This window comes from Sphaeramia orbicularis, chromosome 1 (genome assembly GCF_902148855.1).
Source record: "Sphaeramia orbicularis chromosome 1, fSphaOr1.1, whole genome shotgun sequence".
NCBI lineage: Eukaryota > Metazoa > Chordata > Actinopteri > Kurtiformes > Apogonidae > Sphaeramia > Sphaeramia orbicularis.
In genome coordinates this window covers 54,962,882-54,977,991 of record NC_043957.1, presented here as the reverse complement: position 1 = coordinate 54,977,991, position 15,110 = coordinate 54,962,882, and the positions used below count along the sequence as shown (strand labels likewise).

The following is a 15,110-nucleotide window of genomic DNA, read 5'->3' as shown; positions in this document are numbered from 1 at the left end:
AAAGTTTCAGCAGGTAACCCTCAGATGTGTTGTGACACCATGGTTTTGTTCTCCTCCTGTGATGACTTCTGTAACCCAGATAAAATGTTTAGAAAGTGAAGAATGCAAAGATGGTTAACTCATAGTTGTAAGTATGGTTCAACTTTGGAATTCATTTATTATTGTGTTATTAAAAATGTACGGTTCATATTTGGTTGTTAAAATGTATTGACATATGTAATAAGTGTCTTCATAACATAATATTTCATTTATTCTGAAGGTCCATCCTGAAAGTGTATTTTCCTATTCAGAATTAGTCTGTGAATGCATCCTCAGTTTGCTGTGACAGCGCAGTGTTCTGAACTGGTTCGATCCGGTTCTGAAAGCCAAGGGGACACACTCCAGCTCTGAAGTCCGCTGCTTGTTGTCATTTCTTTAAGTCATCTGTGCCGTTGTTTGTTGTCTTTTACAACTCAGTGTTTTTTTAGCTGCTAATGTGCAAGTAGAAGACTTGAATAGTTTCAGTTGAAGCTGTTGGGCCGTTGTTTACTGCTGACATTTAGCTAATATGGCGATGCTAGCTCGCTGCTTTTGTCAACTGTAGGCCGCTGTTCGCCAACACCGCGGATCCACGGACCTTACAGAGGATCGTTACCGACCCGGTGAACGAGAGACTGGACCCAGATAGCACTGTGAGCTACCCGGGAACCCTCAGAGTACCTCTGGCAACGGGAGAAGGAGACAAGACGGTAACGGGCACGGAGCGTGCACCTGAACTGGAGTGGAAACTGTGGACCGGAGGCACCAGGCCGCTTTCATCAGGAGACAAGGACAACAGGATCCGGACACATCTGCTGGGATTTGCACTAACTCAAGGTACCTGATTTGATTTTATTCTACTCCAACAGTGAAGCGACCCGGAAGTTTTTGGTCACTACGTGCACGAGCTACGACACAGGCCTGCAACGTACACTGGGAAAAAAAGTTTTCTTTAAGTTCCTTCAACTTATTTTTGTGCGTCAGGTCAACTAAATTTTGCCAAAAAGTTGAGATAATTACAAATGTTAAGGTTTCATCCTTTCATTTAAAGAAATAGTACAGTCTACTTAGAAATGCGTGATTGGCCAACTTGTACTTGATAGTGTGATGGGTTTTGCGCATGCTCAGAACACTGCCCCTGCAGTTCCCGTTGTCAACCCGTGCCTGCATGATCGCATGCATTCATTTCCTCGCCTCATGTTGGACCTGCATGTATTGGACTAAGGAGTATATTTTTCTTCATGATAGTTGAAGCGGTAGGTGGACTTCAGTTGGTTTAAAAGGTGAGTTCATACTTTTATTTTTACCATATGAGCGTTGGAAAGCATGGTTAAACCTAAAGAGGACGGCCGTCTTCCCTCTGTCTTGTGCAGTGCAAGCTTGGTAGCATAGTTGGCTAACTCAAATGGCATATTTCCTGTCAAAAGCTTTGTCGTTCGTGTTTTTGGTGCATTGACTCCCAGTTTAAGTTACAGATGAAAACTACTGCTCAACATTTGTTTACTGCATTTGTGCAAGAGAACGGACTTGCATGTACTTGGCTAATGTTAGTAATGTTACTAACAATTTGTATCTTTCCAGTTTACTGGCAAGTGAATTCAGTCGATGCAGGCGGGAAAATGTAGACTACATTTCATTAGGGAGCACAGAAGCTCGGTGTAGTTTGCCCCGTAAAACGTCTGCTACTTGTTTTTATTTGTGTGGTGGCCTGGGAAAACTGTCGCATGGTGGCATTTTGATGTTTTCATTTTTGATAGGTCTATTTTCAAGAATTAGAAGTTCTCTGCTATTCATAACTGTTATGAGCATTCTAATCTATCATATGTTGAAAAGTGAGAAAAATGACTTTGAACATTTGCTGTCTGTATAATTACAGCTACATTCATGTTAACTTTCTAAAGTCATGGAAGTGAAATCATCCTTATTAACTTACTCCGCTGTTCATACAATACGGCTGTTTACCTGTTATTAGTGGTATTTTGTGATACTTACAAAACAAGTGTTTTGTTGAGATATTACTGTTGTTTTCTTTCCTTCTAAGAGTCACTTTTTGGTTGATTGTGATTGTATTTAGTTTTATTCTGTGTAATTTCTAAAGATAGATTAAAAGAGTGTTTTAAACATAATTCTGTGGTGAAGATGATGTTTTTTGTATCAGTTTGTATCTAATTTCACTCCCAATCTTGTACATATGTCTGGCTGCAGTCTCCAGTAAACACAATGAAGGCTGCGGCCAGAGCCTGTTGGCTGTGACTGTAGCCCATGCATGAATATCAACTTAACTAAATCTCCTTTTTTTAACAGGACGGGAGAGAATTCCATTGCATGTGAAATCATATGAAGTGAACATGTAAGTTTTACATATTTTCCCCAGCTAACTAGTGCAGTATAATTAGACACTATAAATTGAAACATGGACATTATAGCAGGTCTTGTCCCTTACCTTGCATCTACACTGACTGTGTTTGCTCTTTTAAGACACAAGTAGCTCTCAAGAATCATTTACTTAAGCATGAAACAGTGACTGGTCGACCTCAAGATGCTGTGGCTCATGAAAGTAGCACTGTGACATATAGACTGCATTGTGAACAATGTGAGTTTTCAGAGTCATGTACACTTAAAGATTATTTTGTTCATCTTTGAGTCCATTTGAAAAATAAGGAAACTTTGAAGTGCCCTTTTCAGCACTGTTTTTTTTAAGTCAGATATGTATTCCACATATACAGTACATAGAAGTAGATATCATAGTGGTTGTGTGTTAAAGGATTTGAGACCTGAGTTAATTCATGATCTACCAGCAACACCTAGTAAAGAATGAGATGTTAGAACACCAATAGACATTGATGTCACTCAAGATGATGTCTTGGAAGAAGAAGAGTTAGAAGATGTTAATGGAGAGTCAATCAAGCACAGACTTGTGTCCTTTTTCCTGCGTGTGCAGACAATCCTGCATGTATCTAAGTCAGCTACACAGGAAATAGTTGAATCACTCTATGACATCGGTACTTTAGCTGGAGAGCGCACAAAGAAATCCATTGAAAATGTGTTAAGGGAGCACAACTGTAACTCTGAAGGCCCCTTCTTGGCGTTATTAACAAAGGTCATTCAGGAAACGAATCCACTTGGTTTTCTGTCAAGGAGTGGTCCATTTGGCACTGATCACAGAAGATCACGTACTTTCAAAGATAATTTTCCAGTCATTGAGCCAGTAGAGTATTATTTGGGTGCAGATAAGAAAAAAAGCTTTGTACATGTGCCCATACTTCATGTGATAACTGAATTGCTGAGTAGGAATGATGTCCTTGACAAAGTGTTGGTAGAAGAATCTTTTGTTAATTCACAGTCTGGCGAATTCAAGTCATTTTGTGATGGCCTGTTCTTCAAAGAAAATCCACTTCTCTCCAGAGATGAGTTATCAGTAGCTGTTGGTTTGTATATAGATGAATTTGTAGTACCTCCAGAAAGAAAAATAGAGCGTGTTCTGTTTATTGGGTAATAACAAATCTACCAATCAAATATCGATCTGCCCTGTCATCTATTTACCTTGCAGTTTTGTTTAAGAGTGCTGATTTAAAAAAACTTTGGTTATGGTATTGTTCTAGATGCTCTTTTAAAAGATATACAAATGCTTGAAAACCGAGGTATTTTTATCCAGGGGCTGGGGGCAAATGTTAAAGGTACTGTGGCTTTTTTCTCTGCTGAGAACTTAGGAGCGCATTCTCTCACTGGTTTTCAACATGACACCGAGCTCCAAAGTCTTCTTGAATCTCTGGATTCTGAAGTAAGTGAATAGTAAACACAACAGCCATGTTTGGTGTGATAAAATGTTTGGAAAAGTGTACTGATTTCTGAGACCATTGTGTCATATAATCATCTGTTTAGAGTCTGTTTTTACATATAGAGCTTTTCAGATTTTTTTTTCAGAATATCAAATTTTTAGTCAAGCCTGACGTGCCTGCCAAATTTCTACTCAGCCTTATTGTTCTTAAGTATTTATGACATTTCACGCCCATCATGTTGTGGCGTCCATTGTAATGGACATGAAAAATAAAAACATGAGTCAGCAAAATTTTTTTTTTTAAACAAGAGAGGAGCCAGAATCAGATGGATTTTTTTTTTTTTTTTTGCCCAGCATAAAAAATGCAGGTCTGAAGGGGCTAAGAGATTTATGCAAAAAACAGAAAAAAATGTTATCTGTTAATGTTATGTTTTTATGTATATATATCTATGTATAATTATATATATGGCCTTAAAGATCAAATGCCTGTTTTGACTGTTTTGATGGTGTTGCAGGAGTCCAACCAGAACAGGAGATCCACAGCACTTCTTGGACTTCCATTCACCTTAAAAGAGGAACCCTCAAAGTTCTTCAGGTTCTCAGAGGTGTGTTTGAAACTCACAGTGTTGATGTAATGTGTGACATACTTGATGTTGAGATTTATATACTTTACCTTGAAAAGGCCCCACTAGAATGTGTAGTGGTGGTCTGCACAGTTCCATCTCTGGCTGTGTTTTGTCAGAAGAAAGAACCACAACAAAACACATTCAGAGGGAGGGAACTCTGCAGAACTACACCATCAGCAAATAGGATCTTTATGAATGCTCAGGGTATACACATTGTATTTTCTTCAATACTTCAGACCACTGACGTTGTGGAGGTACCAGCAGTGATAAAAGGAGTGAATGTTGGCCTACTGATCACCATAGCAAAAAATTCAGAGATGACTGCCCCATCAAAGAACATTGTGGATGTTGCCGTAATCCTGGAGGAGCACATCGTTTTATGTGAGTCGTGTGACCAGCAGAGGCCGTTCCTGCTGCTTCCAGTAACAGACAGTTTATCAACAAGAGAAACATTCCTGAAAAACCAAAGCTATGAGGGCGACAGACGCTGAAACCTCCCAGTCTTTGCGAAGAGGAGAAAATTGTGACTTTTCACCTTGATTGATCTTTGTAAAGAAGATTTCTCTATGGGAACACTTTGTTTTGGTTGGTACTCTCTAAACTTGTCCTTTCTTTGGATTCATTCAGTGTGGACAAAGGAAACGTAGTGGAATTTGGAAAGGGTTTAACAGAAACAGTAAAGTCTTATGCGGGCGTCGGGGGGGGGTTTGTCTTGACTGATTTTGGCTGGGAAGGGGGCAAACGGCTGAAGCCGCAAAAGCACCACCCTTTCCTTCACGTGTCTTTCCTTTCCACGCATCCAGACTTTTGGTCCCTGTCTCCCTCTGAGTTTTGGAGTCAATCAGTGGATCTTTTTCTCCCGTCGACGGGTGAAGCAGCGGCACCCTGTGCTGGGCACACAGAAAAGGGTGAAAGCTTACAGCACCTGGTATTCCCAGGCGGTCTCCTGTCCAAGTACTGACCAGGCCCGGCCCTCCTTTGCTTCCGAGATCAGACGAGTTCGGGCGTGTTCAGGGTGGTATGGCCGTAAGCCAGTGTGGCTGTCATAGTCATCCTCTTTATAGATTTAGTCACACCCAAACAGCAGGCGTTCCACTAATTTTTCCGACATGTCAGATCTAATTCACTCAGCGTTAAAGTGGCAAAGGACACACAAAGTCATCTAAATAATCACTAAAAGAGTCCAGGTGAACATAGCAGCCTGGAATGAATTCATCAAAAGCGTGGAACCAAGCTGGATATGGCAGTTTGTGCGTCTATTCAGTGTCTGAAGGAGGGGAATGTGGCGGTTGGATGCTTACGGCCACGGCGAAAGCAAAGTTTCACCAGGTAACCCTCAGATGCGTTGTGACACCATAGTTTTCTTCTCCTCCTGTAATGACCTCTATCTCGGTAACGCAGTGGCGGGCCGCACATTTCACTCCTAGGCCTTCAGTAGTGCTCTGTCTGAATCAGTCCACCCCTCAATAACTGTTTGTTGGTTCTAAAACCCATCTTATTATGCAGAAATGCAGTATGAAGAGCCGTCGCATCACAGATAGATAACTCCTGTAGCCACAAGAAATGCCTTTACTGAACAAACAAACCCGGGGTGCACAAGTCTCCTTCTCCTGCGGCTACAGTTGCGACACACAGAAAAAGGCATCAATAATAACCTCATAAACTTGCAATGTTATTGAGGAAAACGGCAAGATTTTACTCACCAGAAATTGATTCTTGGCAAGCCAAATCCATCCTCCTGTCTTTCCTGAAAAAGAGTTCAACTACTCTGTCGTGCAGATTATCCGTGGGGGGTACCGGGGGTACCGGTCGTAGTTAATGGACTGGAAGTGACGGACAAATCCTTTTCCTGGTTGTGACCGGCTTGCTAGCTTCAGAATTGCGCGACCTTTCTTAACCACGTCCGGCTTTTCTTGAAAAGTCCGTCTTGAAAATGGCTTTGACAATAAATCTGCAACCAAATCCATTCCTTCTCCTTCAGCCATTGTGGGTTGACAAAATAGCTACGAAACCAACACAAGTGTATTTCTGTTGGTGCAGCTTACTACAGATGCAGTTTGCTAGCGTTGGCTACTGCGCTCTCTAACTATCCAATCAAAGGGTGTGAATACGCTGACGTTGCTGTACGCCTGCTAGAGGGCCTTGGTGTCGCCAACTCAAAACTTGATTGGTTGAAGCAGCAGTTTCATGGACACTTACGTTTTGCTTCACTGATCGTGAAGGCCTCCGGGCAGATTTCTTTGACTTTGGCCCTGCCCGGCAACAAATGATGGCTGAAATGTGATTGGTTAAAGGCTTTCATATGAAAATATGTGTCTGGAAGCAGCACAACCAGGGGAAAAGCTATGAAAGGAAGCGGACAGACCATTTGGAATCATTAGCTCCGCCAGGAGGAATTGTGATCGCTTTGCTTTGTGTGTTTATTTGTTTGTTCGTTTTTTTGTTAGCAACTTTACGGGAAAACTATTACAGCCATCTTCACCAAATTTTACCCACAGATAAGCCTAGGCCCTGGGACGAACCCATGAAAATTTTGGGCCAAGTAGGCCAAAGTTCAAGGTCACAGCAAGGTCACAACATCTCCAATTTTCCTATCTCTCATCATTGAGCAATTTTGGGAAATTCATCAAAAATTCAAAACGACTCCGATTAGCCTCCAATTTGATGCACCCGTAGCTTCTAGGAAAATCTTGGATCTGGCTCGAAACTGTCCACATCCACTGTGGAAGGTGGACTCGGTGGACATTTCAATTTAACACGGAAAATCCCACTTACGACACCTTTTTCATTATAAGTCAAGAAATATGGATTGGAATTGAATATAATTTGACATACACGGGACTGGTACCAAGCTTCAACTTCTTCTGTTGCGTGGAACAAGCTTGAAACTGTTGAATTTAAAAGAAATAGTCGATCCACACATGCACACCGTCCGGGGTGCATCTGAACACCGTTCAGGTTTGCGTGCTCTGAACACTTGTTTAATGAAGTATTCTTGGATGAAATGTAATCAACATCAGTCTGCGATTCAAGATATTTTTGTTTAGGCCAGCAGCGAAGGCCTCGCAGGCCCTGACGGCCCACCACTGCTGTAAAGTTGCAAAGCTCTGCGCTTGGTGCAGTCAGCGTGTCGGATGTCAGAGCTTAAAGTCTTTGAGATTCCTTTGGAACCTCGCTCGCTGACATGCGGCGTTACTGAATCTCTAAAACGGGAGAGGAGGACAAAGTCCCTCGCTTACGGCCATACCACCCTGAACACGCCTGATCTCGTCTGATCTCGGAAGCTAAGCAGGGTCGGGCCTGGTCAGTACTTGGATGGGAGACCGCCTGGGAATACCAGGTGCTGTAAGCTTTTACACTTTTCGGTGTGACCAGCAGAGGCCGTTGCTGCTGCTTCCAGTAACAGACAGTTTATCAACAAGAGAAACATTCCAATCAATTCCCTCCTGAAAAACCAAAGCTATGAGGGCGATAGACGCCGAAACCTCCCAGTCTTTGCAAAGAGGAGAAAATTGTGACTTTTCACCTCGATTGGTCATTGTAAAGAAGATTTCTCTATGGGAACACTTTGTTTGGTTGGCACTCTCTAAACTTCTCTTTTCTTTGGATTCATTCGGTGTGGACAAAGGAAACGTAGTGGAATTTGGAAAGGGCTTAACAGAAACAGTAAAGTCTTATGCGGGCGTCGGGGGGGGGGGGTGTGTCTTGACTGATTTTGGCTGGGAAGGGGGCAAACGGCTTAAGCCGCAACAGCACCACCCTTTCCTTCTCGTGTCTTTCCTTTCCACGCATCCAGACTTTTGGTCCCTGTCTCCCTCTGAGTTTTGGAGTCAATCAGTGGATCTTTTTCTCCCGTCGACGGGTGAAGCAGCGGCACCCTGTGCTGGGCACACAGAAAAGGGTGAAAGCTTACAGCACCTGGTATTCCCAGGCGGTCTCCTGTCCAAGTACTGACCAGGCCCGGCCCTCCTTTGCTTCCGAGATCAGACGAGTTCGGGCGTGTTCAGGGTGGTATGACCGTAAGCCAGGGCGGCTGTCATAGTCATCCTCTTTATAGATTTAGTCACACCCAGACAGCAGGCGTTCCACTAATTTTTCCGACATGTCAGATCTAATTCACCCAGCGTTAAAGTGGCAAAGGACACACAAAGTCATCTAAATAATCGCTAAAAGAGTCCAGGTGAACATAGCAGCCTGGAATGAATTCATCAAAAGCGTGGAACCAAGCTGGATATGGCAGTTTGTGCGTCTATTCAGTGTCTGAAGGAGGGGAATGTGGCGGTTGGACGCTTACGGCCACGGCGAAAGCAAAGTTTCACCAGGTAACCCTCAGATGCGTTGTGACACCATGGTTTTCTTCTCCTCCTCTAATGACCTCTATCTCGGTAATGCAGTGGCGGACCGCACATTTCACTCCTAGGCCTTCAGTAGTGCTCTGTCTGAATCAGTCCACCCCTCAATAACTGTTTGTTGGTTCTAAAACCCATCTTATTATGCAGAAATGCAGTATGAAGAGCCGTCGCATCACAGATAGATAACTCCTGTAGCCACAAGAAATGCCTTTACTGAACAAACAAACCCGGGGTGCACAAGTCTCCTTCTCCTGCGGCTACAGTTGCGACACACAGAAAAAGGCATCAATAATAACCTCATAAACTTGCAATGTTATTGAGGAAAACGGCAAGATTTTACTCACCAGAAATTGATTCTTGGTAAGCCAAATCCATCCTCCTGTCTTTCCTGAAAAAGAGTTCAACTACTCTGTCGTGCAGATTATCCGTGGGGGTACCGGGGGTACCGGTCGTAGTTAATGGGCTGGAAGTGACGGACAAATCCTTTTCCTGGTTGTGACCGGCTTGCTAGCTTCAGAATTGCGCGACCTTTCTTAACCACGTCCGGCTTTTCTTGAAAAGTCCGTCTTGAAAATGGCTTTGACAATAAATCTGCAACCAAATCCATTCCTTCTCCTTCAGCCATTGTGGGTTGACAAAATAGCTACGAAACCAACACAAGTGTATTTCTGTTGGTGCAGCTTACTACAGATGCAGTTTGCTAGCGTTGGCTACTGCGCTCTCTAACTATCCAATCAAAGGGTGTGAATACGCTGACGTTGCTGTACGCCTGCTAGAGGGCCTTGGTGTCGCCAACTCAAAACTTGATTGGTTGAAGCAGCAGTTTCATGGACACTTACGTTTTGCTTCACTGATCGTGAAGGCCTCCGGGCAGATTTCTTTGACTTTGGCCCTGCCCGGCAACAAATGATGGCTGAAATGTGATTGGTTAAAGGCTTTCATATGAAAATATGTGTCTGGAAGCAGCACAACCAGGGGAAAAGCTATGAAAGGAAGCGGACAGACCATTTGGAATCATTAGCTCCGCCAGGAGGAATTGTGATCGCTTTGCTTTGTGTGTTTATTTGTTTGTTCGTTTTTTTGTTAGCAACTTTACGGGAAAACTATTACAGCCATCTTCACCAAATTTTACCCACAGATAAGCCTAGGCCCTGGGACGAACCCATGAAAATTTTGGGCCAAGTAGGCCAAAGTTCAAGGTCACAGCAAGGTCACAACATCTCCAATTTTCCTATCTCTCATCATTGAGCAATTTTGGGAAATTCATCAAAAATTCAAAACGACTCCGATTAGCCTCCAATTTGATGCACCCGTAGCTTCTAGGAAAATCTTGGATCTGGCTCGAAACTGTCCACATCCACTGTGGAAGGTGGACTCGGTGGACATTTCAATTTAACACGGAAAATCCCACTTACGACACCTTTTTCATTATAAGTCAAGAAATATGGATTGGAATTGAATATAATTTGACATACACGGGACTGGTACCAAGCTTCAACTTCTTCTGTTGCGTGGAACAAGCTTGAAACTGTTGAATTTAAAAAGAAATAGTCGATCCACACATGCACACCGTCCGGGGTGCATCTGAACACCGTTCAGGTTTGCGTGCTCTGAACACTTGTTTAATGAAGTATTCTTGGATGAAATGTAATCAACATCAGTCTGCGATTCAAGATATTTTTGTTTAGGCCAGCAGCGAAGGCCTCGCAGGCCCTGACGGCCCACCACTGCTGTAAAGTTGCAAAGCTCTGCGCTTGGTGCAGTCAGCGTGTCGGATGTCAGAGCTTAAAGTCTTTGAGATTCCTTTGGAACCTCGCTCGCTGACATGCGGCGTTACTGAATCTCTAAAACGGGAGAGGAGGACAAAGTCCCTCGCTTACGGCCATACCACCCTGAACACGCCTGATCTCGTCTGATCTCGGAAGCTAAGCAGGGTCGGGCCTGGTCAGTACTTGGATGGGAGACCGCCTGGGAATACCAGGTGCTGTAAGCTTTTACACTTTTCGGTGTGACCAGCAGAGGCCGTTGCTGCTGCTTCCAGTAACAGACAGTTTATCAACAAGAGAAACATTCCAATCAATTCCCTCCTGAAAAACCAAAGCTATGAGGGCGATAGACGCCGAAACCTCCCAGTCTTTGCAAAGAGGAGAAAATTGTGACTTTTCACCTCGATTGGTCATTGTAAAGAAGATTTCTCTATGGGAACACTTTGTTTTGGTTGGCACTCTCTAAACTTCTCTTTTCTTTGGATTCATTCGGTGTGGACAAAGGAAACGTAGTGGAATTTGGAAAGGGCTTAACAGAAACAGTAAAGTCTTATGCGGGCGTCGGGGGGGGGGGTGTGTCTTGACTGATTTTGGCTGGGAAGGGGGCAAACGGCTTAAGCCGCAACAGCACCACCCTTTCCTTCTCGTGTCTTTCCTTTCCACGCATCCAGACTTTTGGTCCCTGTCTCCCTCTGAGTTTTGGAGTCAATCAGTGGATCTTTTTCTCCCGTCGACGGGTGAAGCAGCGGCACCCTGTGCTGGGCACACAGAAAAGGGTGAAAGCTTACAGCACCTGGTATTCCCAGGCGGTCTCCTGTCCAAGTACTGACCAGGCCCGGCCCTCCTTTGCTTCCGAGATCAGACGAGTTCGGGCGTGTTCAGGGTGGTATGACCGTAAGCCAGGGCGGCTGTCATAGTCATCCTCTTTATAGATTTAGTCACACCCAGACAGCAGGCGTTCCACTAATTTTTCCGACATGTCAGATCTAATTCACCCAGCGTTAAAGTGGCAAAGGACACACAAAGTCATCTAAATAATCGCTAAAAGAGTCCAGGTGAACATAGCAGCCTGGAATGAATTCATCAAAAGCGTGGAACCAAGCTGGATATGGCAGTTTGTGCGTCTATTCAGTGTCTGAAGGAGGGGAATGTGGCGGTTGGACGCTTACGGCCACGGCGAAAGCAAAGTTTCACCAGGTAACCCTCAGATGCGTTGTGACACCATGGTTTTCTTCTCCTCCTCTAATGACCTCTATCTCGGTAATGCAGTGGCGGACCGCACATTTCACTCCTAGGCCTTCAGTAGTGCTCTGTCTGAATCAGTCCACCCCTCAATAACTGTTTGTTGGTTCTAAAACCCATCTTATTATGCAGAAATGCAGTATGAAGAGCCGTCGCATCACAGATAGATAACTCCTGTAGCCACAAGAAATGCCTTTACTGAACAAACAAACCCGGGGTGCACAAGTCTCCTTCTCCTGCGGCTACAGTTGCGACACACAGAAAAAGGCATCAATAATAACCTCATAAACTTGCAATGTTATTGAGGAAAACGGCAAGATTTTACTCACCAGAAATTGATTCTTGGTAAGCCAAATCCATCCTCCTGTCTTTCCTGAAAAAGAGTTCAACTACTCTGTCGTGCAGATTATCCGTGGGGGTACCGGGGGTACCGGTCGTAGTTAATGGGCTGGAAGTGACGGACAAATCCTTTTCCTGGTTGTGACCGGCTTGCTAGCTTCAGAATTGCGCGACCTTTCTTAACCACGTCCGGCTTTTCTTGAAAAGTCCGTCTTGAAAATGGCTTTGACAATAAATCTGCAACCAAATCCATTCCTTCTCCTTCAGCCATTGTGGGTTGACAAAATAGCTACGAAACCAACACAAGTGTATTTCTGTTGGTGCAGCTTACTACAGATGCAGTTTGCTAGCGTTGGCTACTGCGCTCTCTAACTATCCAATCAAAGGGTGTGAATACGCTGACGTTGCTGTACACCTGCTAGAGGGCCTTGGTGTCGCCAACTCAAAACTTGATTGGTTGAAGCAGCAGTTTCATGGACACTTACGTTTTGCTTCACTGATCGTGAAGGCCTCCGGGCAGATTTCTTTGACTTTGGCCCTGCCCGGCAACAAATGATGGCTGAAATGTGATTGGTTAAAGGCTTTCATATGAAAATATGTGTCTGGAAGCAGCACAACCAGGGGAAAAGCTATGAAAGGAAGCGGACAGACCATTTGGAATCATTAGCTCCGCCAGGAGGAATTGTGATCGCTTTGCTTTGTGTGTTTATTTGTTTGTTCGTTTTTTTGTTAGCAACTTTACGGGAAAACTATTACAGCCATCTTCACCAAATTTTACCCACAGATAAGCCTAGGCCCTGGGACGAACCCATGAAATTTTGGGCCAAGTAGGCCAAAGTTCAAGGTCACAGCAAGGTCACAACATCTCCAATTTTCCTATCTCTCATCATTGAGCAATTTTGGGAAATTCATCAAAAATTCAAAACGACTCCGATTAGCCTCCAATTTGATGCACCCGTAGCTTCTAGGAAAATCTTGGATCTGGCTCGAAACTGTCCACATCCACTGTGGAAGGTGGACTCGGTGGACATTTCAATTTAACACGGAAAATCCCACTTACGACACCTTTTTCATTATAAGTCAAGAAATATGGATTGGAATTGAATATAATTTGACATACACGGGACTGGTACCAAGCTTCAACTTCTTCTGTTGCGTGGAACAAGCTTGAAACTGTTGAATTTAAAAAGAAATAGTCGATCCACACATGCACACCGTCCGGGGTGCATCTGAACACCGTTCAGGTTTGCGTGCTCTGAACACTTGTTTAATGAAGTATTCTTGGATGAAATGTAATCAACATCAGTCTGCGATTCAAGATATTTTTGTTTAGGCCAGCAGCGAAGGCCTCGCAGGCCCTGACGGCCCACCACTGCTGTAAAGTTGCAAAGCTCTGCGCTTGGTGCAGTCAGCGTGTCGGATGTCAGAGCTTAAAGTCTTTGAGATTCCTTTGGAACCTCGCTCGCTGACATGCGGCGTTACTGAATCTCTAAAACGGGAGAGGAGGACAAAGTCCCTCGCTTACGGCCATACCACCCTGAACACGCCCGATCTCGTCTGATCTCGGAAGCTAAGTAGGGTCGGGCCTGGTCAGTACTTGGATGGGAGACCGCCTGGGAATACCAGGTGCTGTAAGCTTTTACACTTTTCGGTGTGACCAGCAGAGGCCGTTGCTGCTGCTTCCAGTAACAGACAGTTTATCAACAAGAGAAACATTCCAATCAATTCCCTCCTGAAAAACCAAAGCTATGAGGGCGATAGACGCCGAAACCTCCCAGTCTTTGCAAAGAGGAGAAAATTGTGACTTTTCACCTCGATTGATCATTGTAAAGAAGATTTCTCTATGGGAACACTTTGTTTTGGTTGGCACTCTCTAAACTTCTCTTTTCTTTGGATTCATTCGGTGTGGACAAAGGAAACGTAGTGGAATTTGGAAAGGGCTTAACAGAAACAGTAAAGTCTTATGCGGGCGTCGGGGGGGGGGGGGGTGTCTTGACTGATTTTGGCTGGGAAGGGGGCAAACGGCTTAAGCCGCAACAGCACCACCCTTTCCTTCTCGTGTCTTTCCTTTCCACGCATCCAGACTTTTGGTCCCTGTCTCCCTCTGAGTTTTGGAGTCAATCAGTGGATCTTTTTCTCCCGTCGACGGGTGAAGCAGCGGCACCCTGTGCTGGGCACACAGAAAAGGGTGAAAGCTTACAGCACCTGGTATTCCCAGGCGGTCTCCTGTCCAAGTACTGACCAGGCCCGGCCCTCCTTTGCTTCCGAGATCAGACGAGTTCGGGCGTGTTCAGGGTGGTATGACCGTAAGCCAGGGCGGCTGTCATAGTCATCCTCTTTATAGATTTAGTCACACCCAGACAGCAGGCGTTCCACTAATTTTTCCGACATGTCAGATCTAATTCACCCAGCGTTAAAGTGGCAAAGGACACACAAAGTCATCTAAATAATCGCTAAAAGAGTCCAGGTGAACATAGCAGCCTGGAATGAATTCATCAAAAGCGTGGAACCAAGCTGGATATGGCAGTTTGTGCGTCTATTCAGTGTCTGAAGGAGGGGAATGTGGCGGTTGGACGCTTACGGCCACGGCGAAAGCAAAGTTTCACCAGGTAACCCTCAGATGCGTTGTGACACCATGGTTTTCTTCTCCTCCTCTAATGACCTCTATCTCGGTAATGCAGTGGCGGACCGCACATTTCACTCCTAGGCCTTCAGTAGTGCTCTGTCTGAATCAGTCCACCCCTCAATAACTGTTTGTTGGTTCTAAAACCCATCTTATTATGCAGAAATGCAGTATGAAGAGCCGTCGCATCACAGATAGATAACTCCTGTAGCCACAAGAAATGCCTTTACTGAACAAACAAACCCGGGGTGCACAAGTCTCCTTCTCCTGCGGCTACAGTTGCGACACACAGAAAAAGGCATCAATAATAACCTCATAAACTTGCAATGTTATTGAGGAAAACGGCAAGATTTTACTCACCAGAAA

General features: G+C 44.4%; 3 non-coding genes and 4 pseudogenes across 3 annotated transcripts; 3 read left to right on the top strand and 4 right to left on the bottom strand.

Moving 5' to 3' along the window:
* Window positions 1-5,335: 5,335 nt before the first annotated feature.
* On the bottom strand, window positions 5,336-5,454 carry LOC115430010 (uncharacterized; annotated as a pseudogene).
* Window positions 5,455-7,655: 2,201 nt separating this feature from the next.
* On the top strand, window positions 7,656-7,774 carry LOC115429985 (5S ribosomal RNA). Its single transcript, XR_003936855.1, has one exon. It is a non-coding gene; the product is annotated as a 5S ribosomal RNA (ribosomal RNA).
* Window positions 7,775-8,328: 554 nt separating this feature from the next.
* Window positions 8,329-8,447, bottom strand: LOC115430042 (uncharacterized; annotated as a pseudogene).
* Window positions 8,448-10,648: 2,201 nt separating this feature from the next.
* Window positions 10,649-10,767, top strand: LOC115429980 (5S ribosomal RNA). The gene has a single exon (XR_003936854.1). It is a non-coding gene; the product is annotated as a 5S ribosomal RNA (ribosomal RNA).
* Window positions 10,768-11,321: 554 nt separating this feature from the next.
* Window positions 11,322-11,440, bottom strand: LOC115430038 (uncharacterized; annotated as a pseudogene).
* Window positions 11,441-13,640: 2,200 nt separating this feature from the next.
* Window positions 13,641-13,759, top strand: LOC115429999 (5S ribosomal RNA). The gene has a single exon (XR_003936859.1). It is a non-coding gene; the product is annotated as a 5S ribosomal RNA (ribosomal RNA).
* Window positions 13,760-14,314: 555 nt separating this feature from the next.
* Window positions 14,315-14,433, bottom strand: LOC115430031 (uncharacterized; annotated as a pseudogene).
* Between the last annotated feature and the right edge of the window lie 677 nt (window positions 14,434-15,110).